General features: G+C 37.5%; 1 protein-coding gene across 1 annotated transcript in view; it reads left to right on the forward strand.

The window, feature by feature from the left end:
* Positions 1-15,213: 15,213 nt before the first annotated feature.
* Positions 15,214-19,499, forward strand: part of LOC132117926 (neuron navigator 1-like) — a 140,601-nt gene continuing 136,315 nt past the window's right edge. The window contains exon 1 of the mRNA XM_059527292.1: positions 15,214-15,459. The gene's annotated coding sequence lies outside the window, so the exon portion shown is untranslated. The remainder of the gene's footprint in view (positions 15,460-19,499) is intronic.

The raw sequence follows: 19,499 nt of genomic DNA on the forward strand, positions 1-19,499 counted from the left end.
ACTATGGGTAAAATGTTCATTTTAACCGTGCTGATTCTAGCTTCCATTGACATTTTTAAGTTGTCGCACCTTTTAATTTTCTGACTGATTTCAGAAATATTTGTCTGAGCAATCCTAGACAAAGAATAAGCAATTTTAATACCAAGATAGGTGCATGAATTAGCAAAGACAAAGCCACTATAGAGATACTGCTATTGTAATGCTATAAAGTGCCATTAAGGATGACTTATCCAAATTTATTTTATAACCAGACATAGTGCTAAAGGAGTTTAACAAATGCAAGACCTCTGGTAGAGAGGTATTTAAGTTTGAAAGATAAAGCATAATGTCATTAACTTTGGAGGGGTCTGTAAATGCCCTGTGTGAAATGAATAAGCCTCCAGCTGAAAGAATTCCTTGTGCCTCTGCACACACTACCAGTTCCTCTCAACATGGGAGAGCTGTCAGTGAACAAATGGGAAAACAAAGTAATTGGCATTACTTATTTGAAAAAGAAACTCAGATATTTAAAATTTAAAAGTAATGCATTACTTTACTAGTTACTTGAAAAAAAGAAATCTGATTATGTAACTCACATTACTTGTAATGCATTACCCTCAACACTATATACCTAAGCATAACTACAACAACATCCTTGCTTACTATCAATAAAGAGCAGATTAAGAGTTTACTGAGGGGAAGAATAAATAAATAAAACATTAAATTAATTATTTACCACAGTTCAAAAGTTTAGTTAAAGTTTAGTGTGTGTGTGTGTGTGTGTGTGTGTGTGTGTGTGTGTGTGTGTATATATATATATATATATATATATATATATATATATATATATATATATATACACACACTGTATTTTAGAACAGATGCATTAAGATTGTTCAAAAGTGACAAGACAATTATAATGTTGCAAAAGGATTTATATTTAAAATAAATTCTGTTCTTCTGAACTTTCTATTCATCAAAGAATCCTTAACGTCCAGATTACATTCATACTACTCAAAATTCATACTAGACAACATAATCTTTTTGCGCTTATAAAGTACATGCAATTACTTATTAAAAAAATACAAGAAAGCAATTTTGGACACATCCTAATACACCTTTATGAAAAAGAAGTGTGCTTAGCTGTAGTATACTTGTAGTATACTCTAACTCTTAAAAGTATTTTTTAAACTGTACTTACAAAAAACTATGATATTAATGGAATAAAAGGCCTCCTAAATGTGCTTAAAGAGTTGACTTTCATGACTGATAATGGATGAGAAACCGAACGAATGTCAATCTAAAACTAAACTGTATTATTTATTTTTTTTGGCTGAATCTCTAAAACAAATGTTTTTCTATCATTTATTATTCATCATGTTAAATATCTTGTTTTTGATTTCCACAATTCATTATGATTATTTTTCTTTTCTTCACATTGAAAAAGTTTTTGTATTTCTACATCAATTTTATGGGTCAAAAATGACCCATACATAAACCTGTAATATTTTTTTTGTAAGCAGGAAGATATTTACCACAGAAACCTTTTACCTGTCCCACATTTCACAACTCAACATGGTTGCTTTTGTATAATTGATGCATTTAGTCTTATTTTATAATTTATTACAACAGAAAATATTTGATATATTGTGAAAGATAACTGGATATAATATTTGAATCTTAGTCTAAGATTAGACCTTGACCTTGAAATCTGTTACTAGTGAGACAGAGGAACATGTCCAGTACTATTAGCAAGCTTGTTGTTGACATTCTATTTTAGCTAGGTCAACAAAATAAAAGATAAAATAACATGATTACATACCAGTGTACATCATTACTGTCAGGCATGTTTGACACTTTCCATGGAAATATTAAATGGCACAAAAGTTTTAACATTGATAATAATAGTAAATGTTTCTAGAGCAGAAAATCAACATATTATACTGATTTCTGAAGGATCATTTGACACTGAAGAGCAATGATGCTGAAAATACAGCTTTGGCAACATTAAGAAATTAACATTTAAATACATTAAATTGTTATAATATTTTATAATATTACAGTTTAACTGTATTCTTTATCAAATAAATGCAGCATTGCATAAGAGATTTCTTTCAAAAACATTTAAAAATAATAATAATCTCACTGACCCCAAACTTTTGATATAGCCTAGTGTGCATAAAATATTTAATTGTAACTATAGTTTCTTTAATAGTATAAATGTTGACTTTATATTTATTAAATGGTCTTGTGGAATGGACTTTTGCTTAATTGTGAACTTTTGCTGTCATGATTTTTGCTAAGTGACCTTGCTGACAATGTAGAGTCCATTATTTTATAGTTCAATTACATCAACAGATGAAGTCCAGCTGCTAAAAACCAACGGAGCAGCTCTGACCTTCATATTTTATATTGCTTGGGTGGGTCTGGAAATGCCATGAGGATGTGAGCAATGTACTGTTCCTCTTCGGGTGAAATATCCCATCAGGCACTGCTGTTGTCAGAGCATCTCTGCCTGTACCAGGGTAATTACAGTGTTAGAATGATCTACTGTAGCGAGCACCACTGCTTTTGAAGGGGCTATTACATGTAGCTCCAGTGAAAGCAACGTACAGTTTCACATAATAACTGAAAGATCATTTGGCTGAAGTGTTCAAGGGCACAACAAATATGACATTTCAGAGCAGTCGTTTATTAAAACATACACTGTAGTTTGCAACAGACACCTAGGTATAATGGGCAAAATGTATGGTGAAAATTTGGTCCATATGGTTTCATGTCATAAACTGAAGATCAGAAATTATGGCTGGCTCCCACATCTTCCCCTGAACCTGAAGTGAATGCTGTCTGGGTCCTGATTCCATAATTTCTCTCTCCTCACTATGTATTTGTACAAGAGATCAATAGGAAAATTGATTTATGTAGTTTAGGGGTTATTTGTTTTGCAAAATCTTATAACTATGACCTGTGGATTGAATAAAAGACACATTAGATTCCAAATATTGCATCTTAGTTATACATCACATGTAAGCTAGCGTTGGTGGAAAGATATTGTCGTGATTCCGCTCAGTCATGTTTATAACGCTCGCTGGCTCCATCTTGTGGCATCAAATGAATCATTTTGAGAAACGGACACAGAAGCAGTTTATCGTTATGCCTCTGTATAAGATTAATAATTTAGAGATTATATCAAGCTTGTAACAATTCGTGATTTGACCAGCTGCCAAATCATGCGTGTTTAAGCTGAGGCAAATTTCATATTGTCTCCAACCCAGCAAATGCTAACCTGTAGCTGTAGCATTTTGGATAGCTTTTGCCTGGATATGTTCCAGTTATGCAATTGGATCTCAACTCCCTGAAAGCCTTTTTCTTCCATCAAACAAACTTCAGAAAGCCTAAGGCTGCATCCGAAATTGCATATTTCAGTAAGCGAAAAACATGTGACAAAAGAAGTATGCCTGAATTCACAGTACTCATAAAAAAGTAGGCAAAGAAGGCAAGTAGATTCTGAAGTGTGCATATGATGAACACATTACTATCCCATGAGGCCACGGGAGAGGATTAGGTCATGTGAGAATATCAAGATGGTGTACGTCCAGATTACATTCATACTACTCAAAATTCATACTAGACAACATAATATTTTTGCGCTTATAAAGTACATGCAATTACTTATTTAAAAAAAATACAAGAAAACAATTTTGGACACATCCTAATACACCTTTATGAAAAAGAAGTGTGCTTAGCTGTAGTATACTAGTAGTATACTCTAACTCTCAAAAGTATTTTTTAAACTGTACTTACAAAAAACTATGATATTAATGGAATAAAATTCCTCCTAAATGTGCTTGACTTTCATGACGGATGATGGATGAGAAACCGAACGAATGGCAATCTAAAACTAAACTGTATCTATCTAAATTCTATCGCCCACTTTTTGAATTGAAACTTAACTTTTTAAATAAATGAAAATCCCTAAAACTCTTGTTAAATGCTATCTTAACCATATATTTGATATATAGGCCTACATTATGAACATATATCTATGGCCTCTTCATTTAGTGAGAGTAAGTACATCGAGGACCTGCTTTCCCCTGAACCTGGTGTGCTTGTCCACAGCTGCATATGAACAGAGCCCAAGTATCTTGTAAACATCTTCAAAATATCTTCACTTTCACTTGAGGATGAGTAAATGATGACAGAATTTACATTTTTAATCCCTGTTGATGATTATTGTGCGTAAACGTGGCATATGGTCCGAGATTTGCGTCGTAAGCAAGGCTGTGTGAAAAAATGTCTGAATCATTCAATTGGTTTGAATTACACGTTCAAATATGAGTCAGTGTTTTGTGTGAAATCCCCTTATGACAAAAATCGCATTTCACTTCCTTCAGTCAATCCTTGCCTTATTTCCATGTCATTTGCATAATGCTGCCAAAACAATTAAAAGGGCTCGACAAAGAACCGTATAATCATCTCGAACCAACTTCGCTTTGTACTGCCTCCTTAATCTGTCTGTCTGTCTCATGTTATCTGCTCATTTGTGCTCAGAAAAGACCCCCTGCACACAGATGGCCATGTTCACGGCATCATTAGCATGCTGTAAAATGAAGCGGGGGCCCCTTACAAAGGCCCGGGGTGACACTGGCACAGGCTTACCATTGTGGCGGCGTCTGCCGGGCTTCCCCTAAAAGAGCTGGCATAAAGCATGCCTGGGGGCCACAAGTAGTTTGGCTTCGGCCGACTTTACCCCCAACACACACACAGCGTCCCACCCATAGCTCTGCACACTGTCATATGGGAATGTGTGTAATCTGTGGAGAAGCCACTGTATAGACCGCGTCTTTGTGCCTAAGAGCCTTCTGGTGCTACGCAACAGATACTTCAATGTGTGCATATGTGTTATTGTGAGCACGTCCTTCACTTGAAGAGCTGCTGCTTCCACACACACACACACACACACACACACACACACACACACACACACACACACACACACACACACACACACACACACATACACACACACATACACTCACACATACTTCAGAGGAGAGTGGAAACACACACAGCTCTGCAGTGAACAGACAGCCTTCATGATGTGAGTAGTCCCTTATTATTTACAACTCTAGTCTGCATAGACAGATTGATTTGTGGTTTGGTAGCATGCTTGAACTGTATCAATATATCAATAGATCAATACCCTCTGAACTATATTTCCTTACAGGCTTTTAGCTTGATCTGAAATCAGTCAGCTAATGTATTTCCTTTATTGCTATATACATCTCAGTAGACTATGATATTTATAATAAGTACAAGCATGATTTACTGGACATGATTCCTTTAAGCGATAGTTCACCCTAAAATGACCAAAAATTTGACTCAAACATTAGTTTTTTTTCTCTTATATAAAGGAAAATATTTTGAGAAATCTTTTATTTTGTTTGAAGTCAATGGTAACCAAACTGTTTGTTTGCAAAAACCCTTTTTACTGGTTTTATTGAAACAACGTTAAATGATGTAAATGATGACAGAATATTGATTTCTTTGGGTTAATTATTTATATAACATCACATTATACAATACTTCTGGTTCTCCAGTTTGATTGGTCAAGAGTGCTCATATAATAGTTCAACATCTGAACTGTTTCACTGTTTTCACGTCTGTGTTTAGGCATTTGTGACAACGGTTCAGTGATTTTTTGTTACGCCAGTAGGAGTCGACAACCGACTGTCTTCATGAGTCATTTGAGTCATTCGCTCAACGTGTTAGTTCAAAAAATTATTCATTTAAAAACTTATCAAGCGACAGCTTTGAGTGAGTCATTTGAATCATTAACCAAACAGATTGGTTCAAAAACTGTGATTTAGCAAGTGACATGAGCAAGGCTTTTGAATCACTGACCCAACTGATTCCTTCAAAAACAAAATCATTCAGATATGCACACCGCGCGGTTAGTCAGCAGTGGCTTTGTTCGGAATAGTTTTCTTATTCGGAGCAAACATACACAATTGGCAATACTTTGTCTAAAATGTAAGTTACTCAATATTTTGTCATTCTGGATAAAAGCAATGTCAGAATTGCAATTGTGTTGTGTAGATTAGATAGCATTAAGAGTCAGCTCAGCTAGAAATATGACTGCACGTTGTAACGTTTCACAGTGTGCATGAAAATACCTTCAGTGTCATGAAGAAATGGATCCAACAGTGCCGTATTACACAATAATGTATCATGGATGAGTTTCAGTTGATTGCAATGCAAGAGGATGCTTGTCCAACAAGGAGAAATGTTCTGAACCATATTTTTCTGTTTAAATGCACATAATACTTGAGCAGCTGGCTTTATTGCTGTCAGTTTGCCATTTTAAAAGTGTGTGAGTGCTGATTTTCATCAATCATCTTGTGTTCTCTTGTTGTGCGCCGTGACGTATTCATTGTATGACATTCATTATGGATTCAACACTGATGCCACATCGTGCCAGGAGGTGCCAGATTTGTAAGAGCTTCATGCCATGTGGTGAGATGATTAGTCACTGCTATTGCTTTTGATCAGTTTTGTGCCTCTTTAACTTATCGCCTCTTTTGAAATTGAAGATGAAGCGTGTCTTATCTGAAAACTTGTGATGTGCAAAATGTTTACCACCAAAGATTTAGAGAGCCATTTGTAGTTTTCGCTGCTTGACAAGATTCCCAAAGCATAACATATTAACATATTACATATACAGTTATATAAACTGAAGAACTTATTGTTTCTTTTCTGCTGTTAAAAATCACATTGTTGCTAATGACAGGAGGCCAAAACGTTTAACTTTATCACACAAAATAGAGTTTTGCCACTTGTTTAAGTTTACTTCATTGCAATGAGCTAAAGCAACAAATCAATGTAATTTTGTTCAGTCCACTCACATTTGAAAAATGGAGGATCATTTAATACATTTGTTTGCTACATGACACATTATTTGAGTAACACATTAGTTAAAATTAAATGTAATTTTTTTGTGTTTTCTTTCTTGCTCATCCTATCCAAATTAAATTATATTTAGCATGTCAATTCCCACTATTGCTAGCTAGTTGTCTGACACAAAAGCAGAAGTGAAATTTTAAATCGACAACCCTAAAGTAATTCCTTACTAGTGATGGGATTTATGGCTCTTTGAGGGGATCCGGATCTTCGCGATCCGTTCCTTTCAAAGAGCCATTCAAAAGAACGGCTCTTTTGGCTCTTTTTAAATATTTAGTCAGTTTTAAGAAGCCAGCTTGGGGGCATCTCAGTTTATCCTGGAAATAATCACTGGGAGGAATGATGAGGTGAGATTTGTAGTCAAATAATTAAAACTCAGATATCACACACCATAATTCAATTATTCAATCAATTATTCTGAAATATTGATTATTACCTCATTTGTCATGTGTGGACTATATTCCATAGGGTTGCACAAATCCCTCTGCTTAGACAGTGACATCACTATTTTGGATTTACCTTTAGTACAAAGTGTGTGTGTGTAAAGCTACGTTGACTTATGTTATTCATACAATACCTACTCAAATAAACATCAAAAACAAAGCCGGCTGCAATGAATTTATGTGCAAAACAGCTTTTACTACAAACACTTTCACACAAGAACATTGTTATCACACAAGAACATTTTGATAGAAAACAAAAAATATTTAAAGTAGATAAAATTAGAATAAATAAAATGGAAATGTCTACATACTACATACTATTACTACTGTAAACTTTGCAAATAGGACATCAGCCCCTTCAAGTCAATGAACAATAACAAAGTGGGCTGCAATGAACATGCACAACTAATAACTAATATCATCACGCTATAAAGGGTTGGCCTGCGCTGGGTGCGCCCCTCCCCCTATAACTGTTCTGTCTCGCGGAGGAGCTTATTTGTGTGCATCTGTGTGAAATACGCATAGGAAAAAAGAACGACAGAAAGAACGGCTCCCCTCCAGCCACGACTCGGCTCCCATCGTTCATGTTTATGAGCCGTTCAAAAGAATCGGTTCGTTCGCGAACGTCACAACTCTATTCCTTACACTGTAAAATCTAATAAGTTGGGTTTACTTAAAAAAAGCATGCAAACTGATTGCCTTGAAAAAACTAAGTAAAGTGAAATAGGAATAGAATGTTGTACTGACAAATGCTTAGTTAGTATAGTTAACTTACTTAAAAAAAAACTGTAGGGGGTACTTGATCCTTTCATTTAGGTTTACTCATGACTTAGTATAGCTACTCACTGACTCCCAGAATGCATTGCGCAGAATAAATTATGCAGTTGCTTTGTTTTAAAGTTGTTGTTTTTATTTGCCAATTTTATTTGCTGTCTTGTGTCTGGCAGTAGCACAACCAAAAGAGCAAAAAATAAATTTAATTTAATTGTTACCATTGTTGTGATTAACGTGATGAATGTTTAAGTCTGTGTGTGACTTCAGCATATTACCACTCACTATTTAAGGATTATATAAAAAGCATATCAAGGTATTTATGAAAAATAAAATCTCAAAAAGGTCATTATTAAACACACACATAAAAATGCTTTAATTAAAAAAATAGGTCATTTTATTAAAGCAACCTATTTATTACTTTACTTTGAAATCATATAACTCTGATTTCATGATGCATTTCTCCATTAATAGAGAGAAAATTATAGTAACATAAATGAAGTTTCAAGTGCCCAACCAAAGGGAATGCTAATCACTATAATGGTGAGCTAAAAAAAAAAAAACGGCAATTAGCAACATATTAGTGCACTGCTGCCTCTCACTGGTTTATTAATGTCATTGGTTCCTTTGTGGCTACTTGAATATTTTAAGTAAGTGTCACTCAAAACAGTAAGTAAAATGTTTTATTTGCCTTGAAAGTAGCTGAAACTTAATAAAACCTAGTAAGTATAACGACTAAGTAAAGATAACTAATTAAATCTAAGTAAGGTAAACTATTGGATTTTACAGTGTAGAAATATGTATTTATGTTCATTGAACAAATTCTATTTTTGGGGGGGGCAGATGACATTTTAGTTTGATGTTCTTCTGACACTTCACAAGTTCAGTATATTTATTTTATTAATTTGAAAGGATATTTCTTAATTTCTTCATTTTCTTTATCTGATCTCATTTTAAAATCATCTCAGGGTGTTCGATTCCACTATTGTCCTGTAGGGGGCAACAGAGAGACCAAAACAAAGGTCTTTATTGCGTTATTTCATAGTTTCTGCTCTGTTTAAATGCTGTTTGAGCATATCATATTACATTTCTCTATATATCTTATGCATGTTAGCTGTCCCGTTTTTCTTGCACAAGACGTTATTCTCTCTCTGACTTCCAGGAATGGCACCATAAATTAGAGTCAGACAGCTGCCTGCTTGGATAGATGTTGTTGACTTGCTTTTCTTTGCCCCATGCAGACTACAAGTGTGTATCTGTATATGTTTTTTTGTTTTTGTTTAGATAGATGTGCAGCATGCGGTGGCAGCTCCCCTGTTGTGTATCTAAAGCATCATATTGTCTGTTGATGCATTTTATATTCTGATGACCAAACAGTTTGGTCATCCTCAAACATTCGGTCAATTTGATCCATTTTATTAGGATCAGTTACTCAGCTGCTGAGTCACCTAAGCACTTTCTGGGATAAATTGGTCTCTGGTGATATTGCCCGTAAAATGATCCAAGAGTGAGTGCAGCGTCTATTGTTAGAACCCTAAGGATTCAGTCAGTGACCTTCACAATCTGTTCAAAACAAAGAAATCTGTCAGTATCTCACTTTTTTATAGATTGATATGTTTTACTGCATAATAATATTACTCATGTCTATCTGACTCAACATTGACAAGTGAATCACCCTCTCCAACAATGAAAAAATCATAATCTACAATTGTGTAGCTATTTTCCTGTAGGTGTTCATGCACGACTAAATAGATATTTGATGTGTTTATGAGTTACTAAAATGAATCTTGGCCAGTTGTCACTTCATTGTGCTTTTATCTCTCTTTTTTTAAATAAAAAGTGTAGTTATGTCAACCCTCCCGTTTTTTCTGGGGTTCTCACGTATTTGAGCTCTTTTCCCGCTGTCTTCCCGTTTGAGTATTTTCCTGTAAAATATCCCGTTAGCCCTTCAATCGGACCTGTCAAGTCTCTGTGCTGTTGTCCTGTTGCTACTCCTTGCCATTCCAGCGCACAGATGTTTTCAAAGCATTGTTTGAAAGCTAACTTGAAAGCAACCTTAGCGTGATGTTGGGCTTTTTAAGATAGCGTGGTTGTTGTGAGAGCACGATTTCACGCCAATCTGTAACAAAAGTCACGTTAGACCTAGCTTCACACATCGCTTAACGTTAGTTAATGCAGCAGTTTTGTAGTACGAATTTTTGCTGTCAGCAGAGGGATAGCAACAAAAAGATGAATGTTGAAATTTCCCATATTTTGGATGAGTAACCCGAGAAATTTCCCTTATTTTCAATGTTGACTTAAGCTATATAAATTAATATTCAGATGTTATGGTCTCCGTGGTCACGCCTCCAAGCAGGAAAGCGGTGTAAAGTTAATCCATTATCATTTTATTTTCCCCATGGCGATTATGTGTTGCACTATTACAACCCACAATACAGCAATGGTTTACCATGGTTGAAATAGAATTTTAATTCTATAGACGTCATGACGCCCAAGCCCTATTGCCCTTCTAAAATGAAGTGGTCTGGTATGAATCTTGTATAACACAAGTCATGATAAAAGAGCTCAAAGATGTGTAAACAAGTTAAAATGGCACGATGCATTTATGTATCAGGTTTGTTTTTGTTAACAATTTTGGTTAGGTTAAATGCTAGGGTTAAGTGTAATTTGTATGTTATTTTGAAACACAAAGGCTATTGAATACCCAAGACTTGTCACTTGTACAGTATAGTTCTGAATGGGAATAGTTTTGTCAAAAGTCGCTGCTAGTGTGAAAGGGGCTCGAAACATGCGGCTAGGACTGCATGCGCACTGGCTGGTCTTACATGAGGAATAAGATTCTTTTTATGCTATTTGAGCAAAATAAACAACATTTATTAGATAGTTGTTGTCAGATTTCATTGGTGATTTCAATTATGAAATTTAATTGTAAGCTTTGCAAACAGTTTTGGAGAATTAGATGATTCCCCTTTCAAAGAGATGCTCTTGCATGCCCGAGAGGTGTTTCAAAGATGGCCGCCGAGTGACATGACTTGCCTTAAAGGGACTTTGACAATAAAGACTTGGGGTGCTTCTCAATTCTTATTTGTGCATCCTCGTTTCCTTTCCTCACCTCCTTTCCTCGTGTCTTAGCTCCACCTCTTCAGGATGCGAGGGAAGGACGCAAGGAAAAGACGTGAGGATGGAGGACTTGAATCAAGTGAAAGGATTTATCCTCGCTCCCTTCAGAGTAACTTCAAAGTGTCATCAGCTGTGATTAAAGGGATCTGCCCTTATGTTGTTAAAGTTTGTTAATTAAGACATTCATAATAAATATTAATAAAGCAATATGCCCTGTTTGAAATATATGACATGCATGGTTTATTTGAAGTGAAATATAAATGAAATTTATGAAAACATATGTGAAGGGGAAGGAGAATTTATACGTGTGTCAAGTTAAGTCGATAAATGTCTTTCACATAGGATACACCTGTGTATCCTCGCTCATCGCTCCTCATGAAGCCTCCTCCCTCCTCGATCCTCGCCTCCTCGTGGTGCATGTCCTTCAAGATGGCTGTGCTCGATCGGTTTCCGGGTCATAGGATGGAGGACGGAGGAGCGAGGAGACAAGGAGGGATATTGAGAAGCACCCTTGAAGCACTGCAGAACGTTCAACAAACGTTGCCAGATTCACATTCATCTGCTTTGGACAAAATCAAATGCACTTTTAGTGCCACTCACTGGATGTTTCACATTGACAGTGCTGCAAAACATACAAGAAACAACTTAATAGGATTTTACAAAAAATGTTTTTTGTTTTTTTCAATGAACCTGATATGGACAAAAATAGCATAAAAATGTCATAAAAGTGTCCCATATCCATTGTGAGCCGAATTTATTTTTGCAGCACATACATTTTTTTTTTCTTTTTTTGTGCGCTCTGCTAACCTTTGTAATCTAAGCAGGTCAATTCCCACATTGTTATTAAGCACTGTTTGATTTTGTATGTTTCTAACCTTTAGCCTGAAAGTTATCATGTAGATAACGTATCCAAATCTCACAGCTAGAAATGACGGCCCATTTTTCTGTAAACCTTCATCACCCACTGCTTTAATTAGTGTTTCCTGCGCCCTATTCAGCACATATCTCAATGAAATGAAGAAGATGCCCATTTACAAGCACAGCTGTGTCTCTTCAAAGCCCTCCTGTGGTCCTCATTAAAACATCCCCTCTGTCGCTAACAGCTAGTTAGCACTGGATTTTACATTCAGTCCCTATCAAACAGGCCTAAATTACTGTTATTCCTCACTTAAAAAAGGCTGCTCTTATTTTAGCACATTTTACTTGATTCTGATGCAGAATTACAGTGACTGAAGTGAATATTTTATATATTTTAAGTATGTAGAAGTTGTTGGTTTTACGCTCCGCACCCTGGAGGCTAATTCTTCCCTATTTGTTAGATCAGTGTCAAAGCCAAGAGTCAATATGTTGCTTAATGTACTCACAAGATGTAGATGTTATATATTAAATCCTGCAGATTGTAGGAGGATTTTTGATCCTGAGAGCTACAGCTTAATATGTTTTCTGTGCTATGCTAACAATTACAATACTGTGCATGGCCATGTACATTGACCATAAAATGTAGGCTAGATGACAAACATAATTAATTCATTCATTTATACCTCAAGCCTTCGAAAAACATTGCTTGTTATTAATTCCTTATTTACTTGAAAGCATTAATTTAGTAACATTAATCAAGTTAAAGACATATCACAAATATGTCATTGCATTATCTTAAAGGATTCAAAATATAATACTGTGTAGTAGGGCTGACCCCTAGTAGTCGACTAACCATCAGTCGATGAGAAGCTTGCTCGACCAGAATTTTATTAAGTGGTCATACAGATAAGAATAATACATCTTTTAAATCTGTAAAGACACTCACAATAACAACGAAACATTACGCTTTTGCTAAAATAATGAAAGCAAACAGGATGCGCTTTCTGCCGTCTCAGAAAATGTATCTATAGAGGACGAGTCGTGTTGCTGACTTCATCTCTTAAGCCGGAAACAAAGAAAGCACTAGTTTACAAATAAATTATTCAAATGTTAATGCAGCCTCCTTAATGTTTTTCCCTGACACATTCATAATCATTTCTTATTTGTGCTGTGGCAAGCTTTATGCATGCACACATTAGGCTGTGTATTATGAATTAAATGGTTTATTAATAAGAGTGCGATTAGTCAACTAATGCTTAAAATCAATAATTACTAGTCGACTAGAAAATCTTTAGCTGGGATAAGAAAAACAAAGTACAGATATTACAATTACAAATATTCAAGGAGCCATTTGCAGTTTTTTGCTTTGAAAAATGCTAGACGTGAACACTGGAATTGGGAAAAAGCACAAGGTCTTGAGTTGTTTTTTTTTTTTTTTTTTTAAGTTGAACTACTCTTATCTTAAGCACTGCTTTTTTACATTTTATGCCTCATGCGAGCCACTTCAAAAGATGCAATCTCAACAGTCACAGATGCGTTTACATAGAAAAACAACAGAAAAATTACTCAGCGGAATGAAGAAACAAGTTTTGCGTGAAAGCCCCCTTAAGGCCCGTTCACTCTTGTGATAATTATAGCATTAAAAAATCATTCTAAATTTGAAAGAATAGCAGTTCACACGACTATAACGATAATGATACAGAGAAACGATATAATCAGAATCACTTTTAGTATGATTTTTGTCCAGCCGATGAAAGATAAACACGTTGACAGTCAATCAGAATCCGTCTTGCTAAAAAAACTTGAGCATTTAAAGTGAAAGGTGGCACAATTTCTGTGTGTGTTTATAATAAACAAAACATTATTGTACCTTGTACTGGAATTGAAGCAGATAGAGTTATTATTCTTGATGTGAATAAGATGTTTTAAATTACATTTTACATTTATGATTTCAAGGTACTGTACAAGTTTACATTTTATCAGTTCTATGCAGATTTATGCGGCTGAAAATGAGGCTGTGAGGGACTGTATGAAGGTCCTAGATAACAATCCACAACTCACAACATTCAATACTGTTTTAGGGAGTTTTTTTCTGCTAGAAGTTAACTGTAAGAATATTCTTTCAGTTGAATGACTGGCTTGTTTTTAAACAACAGTACAGTCCACTGAACACGTCTGTCCCCCACAGCCTTGTTTTTTTTCCCCCTCAAAAATTAAATATGGCACCACCCTGACTAAGGTCTATAGCATGCCAGTTTCCCAAAAGTATTTAATGTCATCTACTTCAGAAAGTGTTCACAGCTATATTTATTATATAAAAGCGATGTCAAAACCAAACAGTAGTGTTAAACCTCAAAACCCACAGATAGATTAAGCCTGGATTATTTACAACCTGACCATTTTATAGCCCCCCACACACACATTTGTATTTGCAGCATCAGGAGTCTTTATCAGTCTTTCAACCACATCCTGAATTTGTTCTTCATGTCAGTTAGCTTCATCCTCTTAATGGCCCAGGTAGCTACTGCTGTAGGAGAGAGCTAATATTTCACGTCGAGCAGGAACGCAGCCAACGGGTCCATTAACTGGCAGATAGAGAGAGGAGAGAGAAAGCAAAAGAGGGAGCGATAAGGGAGAGGGGGAGGATCCAGACTGCAAGCGGACTGCGGCAGGAGGGGTGTGACGTGATCGAGAGAGAGAGAGAGAGATGGCAAGATACAGCCCTCAGGCTGAGTCTCTGAGTCTCTGTAGCAGAGAAGCAGCAGAGATGCTTGGATTCCAAACAGGAAGCGCCATGTGCCAGAAGTGCATGTAGTTTTTGATCAGTCAGCATTGTTTTAGTAATGAGTGTGTCATTCTGAGTCAGGGCTATGGATGAGTCAGTGAGGCACTTGTTAGTGACCCGGTATGTGTGATAGGACAGTGAGTTTAAGGACTGCAGAGAGCGTGTTTCATTCAGCTTTCATTCTGCTTCAGTTTAATTTGGTTTAACTGGATGCTACTGGGTTTTTGAACACTTTTTGACATTGTCATTGTGTGTCATATGTCAGAAGAGTTAGGTCAGCTTTCAATAACTTTTGTGAATGAGTAAGACTTCCTCGCATTTACAGGACTGGGATCCGCTGATTGGCCGAGGGCTTCACTGCCTTGCGAGAAAACTTCCTGTTTCCTCCAAGTGGACTTTGTGTTTCATTGGGAAAGCACGCCAAAGGATGCAAGTGTAATCCAGGAAAAAACACATCCTATTGTTTCTAAGGATCACACGCGGATCCGTAGCCCGCGCTTCTCAACGACATTACGAGGAAACACACTACAGTAAAGCTGTAAGGTAAGAGATGTTACACTGACATGTAATTTACAGTAATTTTAGTAAGTGAATGTGTGAGAGTGATTGCTACTGTGTTGTGGGAAGATGATGACAGTTACTTAAGGAAGGGGACTCTCTTAGGAAAGAGTGAATGTTTCAAAGATTCACATCATGTGAAAGTGTGGGTTTTCATTGCATTGATGCCTGATGGGTCTGTGATAGCGGTGGAATTGTTTAGCAGCATCTGTACTCTAACTTGACTGTGGCATAATATCCACAGTTATTTCAGTGCTTTCCAAGTGCTTTTTTTCCTTCAGGACTGCTAAACTACTTAAGTTACTTATCAAAAAATGATATCAGAATCTGACTGATTCTACACTTTTATGTGACTTTTGTGCTTTGCGGTGTGATGAGTGACTTTGTAGTTTAGAGCACACTTATTTGAGGCTTAATATGGGTGTTTGATGGGTTCAGATTCCGATGATTTCTTTTGAATAACTCAACAGGCTTGTCTTTATAGTTTGAGGGTTTGGTTTATAAATGTCTTTTTGAATTTGAATGGTTTCATGGTGACAGCAACCAAATAATCCATAGTATGGTTGACACAAACCATGTTTATCCACATCTAAACATGTTAATGTGATCTGTGGGTCGTATTTTCTTTTGCCTTCGGTAATTTTGTTCAGCTTTTTTGAGGATGAGGGCATGTCAAGCTACCTGTTCAAACAGGTTGACATTTTGCTACTTTGAAAGGTAGTAATTTCTACCACGTGACAGATACATTTTTGCCAAAACACTGTAGATTTTGACTGGACACAGTCTTTAAAATCAACATATTATATTATATTATATTATATTTTATCATATTTTATTATATTATATTATAACTACCAACAGTGATTTATACTAATAACTAAAATTGGAAAATATGGCAATAATTGGTTATTCAGCCTGTTATAAAAAAATCTACATTATAAAACATTATTTATTAACAAAATTAACTTATTAATTAACTTAAATTATATTATATTATATTATATTATAGTATTATAATTATATTATTCAAGTATTTTATGATGATTCGATTAAAAGTTCAGATATTTCACAGAAGGGAAAAGCGACAGATTGAGTTCAAACATTTCCAATTGCAGACTAATATCCTGACAGTGAGAAGCTGTACAGTGACATCTGTTTGTTATGAGCCATTGATTGTTTGAAGTATAAATATTTGCATCCATCCATTTTAAATTAAAATGCTGTCACACATGCTGTTTGTATTAAGCATTTGACATTGTGGCGACATCAAAAATGGAGTGAGGTTAACTGGTGAATGACAGGGTCAGAGGCTGCTCTGATGTGGCAGAAGAGCTTCAGACAAGCTGATGAGGACATGCGGGAAAGACTTTTTAACCCTTTTTAACCTTTTATCATTACACACACCTACCCACACACATTGAGTGTGTAATGACAATGGTGAGCAGTGGAGGTGGTCAGAGCTCATTCTGAGTCTCTTTAAATGTGCTGAACTGAGTTTAAAGGAAAAGGACCTCTGACCGGGTGACCATTGTGTTTGCCTTCATGAGTCACACTGTCACTCAACAAGTGAAAACACCATGGTTTGTGATTAACCCACTCATTGTCTGCTGTGTTACTCATACTTTATCTAACTGGTCAAATAATATGTGGTTTTAAGGAAATAGGAGGAACAGTTAGAAAATGTTTAGACACAATAAAAAAGAATGTGACAGCTGACTAATGAGCAGCTAATTTGTTTTAGAATATGTTAATTTTTAAATTAACATTTCTTATTTGAGTGAATTAAGACCAATTTAAATTTAAATTGGAAATTTAAAGTGCCCTTATTATGCCATTTTTAAGGTTACTAATATTGTTTTATGAGTCTCCTAAAACAAGTTTACACGCATGCTAGATCAAAAAACATGTTAGTTTTCTCAGAGAATTTATTTAATTTGACCTCATATCTAAATGATTCATAAATGACTCAGTCACTAGTCTCTCTAAACCCCTCCTTTTTCCGTGACACCCTCATAGCTGTGATTGGTCAGATGGTGCAGTCCTTTTGTGATTGGTCCAGAGCTGGCAGAGCCGTCTTCTGGACATGATGTTAACCACACAGAGATTTTACTGTGTTTGTGGGCAGACAAGTTGGCAACGCAAAACGTGGGGGTACATTATGCAAATGTTTTACTTTGTGACGTAGAGCCGTTACAAAATAAGATTCAAATTTCTTACAACTCTTTTAGGCAATAGAGAGACAACTCTTTTACACATACATCAAAATAAAAGACCCAACAAAGACAGAATGTACAGACACTTAAATACATGGGGTAATGAAGACAATTGACAAGACACACCTGAATCAAATGAACTCAATCAAACAAGGAATAAACTGAGTCACAGAGCACATGGGGAGGTAAAACACCAAAACAGGTCCATAATCCTGACATACTGCTGACAGGCACCCAGGAGGGGGCCAGCAGACAGAGTTCCAGGTGAAGACAATGGAGGAAGGAGCCAAGAAGAAGACACAAAGGCCTTGGAGTAGGAGAAGCCAAGCATGACCCAGACCGCAGCCATAACTGTGACCCACAGTGGAGCCGACGGAGAGAGGAGCCATAGTGGAGGAAGGGCTGACGACTCCAGAGGGCCAACCGAAGGCATCGGAGCAGGTGGTGGAGGAGTCCGAGGTGGAGATGGAGAGCCAGTGAGCCAAGGTGATGGGGAGGATCCAGAGGACCAAGGCAGAGCAGATGGCTCAGGCGACCGAGGCAGAGGCAGAGGCGGGGATCCAGAAGGCTGTGGTGGAGCCAGAGCGACGGAAGACCGAGGAGGAGCCGAAGGGAAGGAGGAGCTTGACATAGTCAGAGCCATGTCTCGACTCTGGTCAGGGGCTAGAGCCATCTCTCGACTCTGGTCAGGGTCTAGAGCCATCTCTCGACTCTGGTCAGGGGCTAGAGCCATCTCTCGACTCTGGTCAGGGGCTAGAGCCATCTCTCGACTCTGGTCAGGGGCTAGAGCCATCTCTCGACTCTGGTCAGGGGCTAGAGCCATCTCTCGACTCTGGTCAGGGGCTAGAGCCATCTCTCGACTCTGGTCAGGGGCTAGAGCCATCTCTCGACTCTGGTCAGGGGCTAGAGCCATCTCTCGACTCTGGTCAGGGGCTAGAGCCATCTCTCGACTCTGGTCAGGGGCTAGAGCCATCTCTCGACTCTGGTCAGGGGCTAGAGCCATCTCTCGACTCTGGTCAGGGGCTAGAGCCATCTCTCGACTCTGGTCAGGGGCTAAAGCCATCTCTCGACTCTGGTCAGGGGCTAGAGCCATCTCTCGACTCTGGTCAGGGCTAGAGCCATCTCTCGACTCTGGTCAGGGGCTAGAGCCATCTCTCGACTCTGGTCAGGGGCTAGAGCCATCTCTCGACTCTGGTCAGGGGCTAGAGCCATCTCTCGACTCTGGTCAGGGGCTAGAGCCATCTCTCAACTCTGGTAAGGGGCTAGAGCCAACAGTCTTATTCTCTTCATTTTCCTCTTTTAGGCTGAGTTGAAGGAGATAGCTGCTATGATCATAGGGCTTGGGAGTGAATCGGCTGGCAGGCGAGACGTGGGAATAACAGCTTCTCTAGGCTAGATGTGGAGGCAGGACTGACAGAGAGCTCTGATGAAGGAGGGAGGAGAGGGGGCAGGTCAGCAAATACATCTAAAATCTGAGTCCAGCAGTCACAGATCCACATTAGGTACACTCTCAGCCATGGTGCAGGGGATGGAGCTCCTCTCTGTGCTCTCACTGTTCTCTGCATTCTCCCTCGTGGCAAGAGTTGTAGCCGGCTCTCGTACGTGGACTGACATAATCAGCAACTCCTGCTCCAGCTCTGTGGTGATCCTGAGCTCTGTCGCTCCTTTTGGCGATGTCTCATTGGTCACGGTGGTCATTCGGTTATCGGTGGGCTCAGGCTTAAGCTCCGCGCAGCAGGGTGATGGTAGGCTGGGCTCTGTGTCAGGAGTGGAACTGGTGAGAACATCATTGGGATAGACAGTGAACAGAGA

The sequence above is a fragment of the Carassius carassius genome, chromosome 37, assembly GCF_963082965.1.
Source record: "Carassius carassius chromosome 37, fCarCar2.1, whole genome shotgun sequence".
NCBI lineage: Eukaryota > Metazoa > Chordata > Actinopteri > Cypriniformes > Cyprinidae > Carassius > Carassius carassius.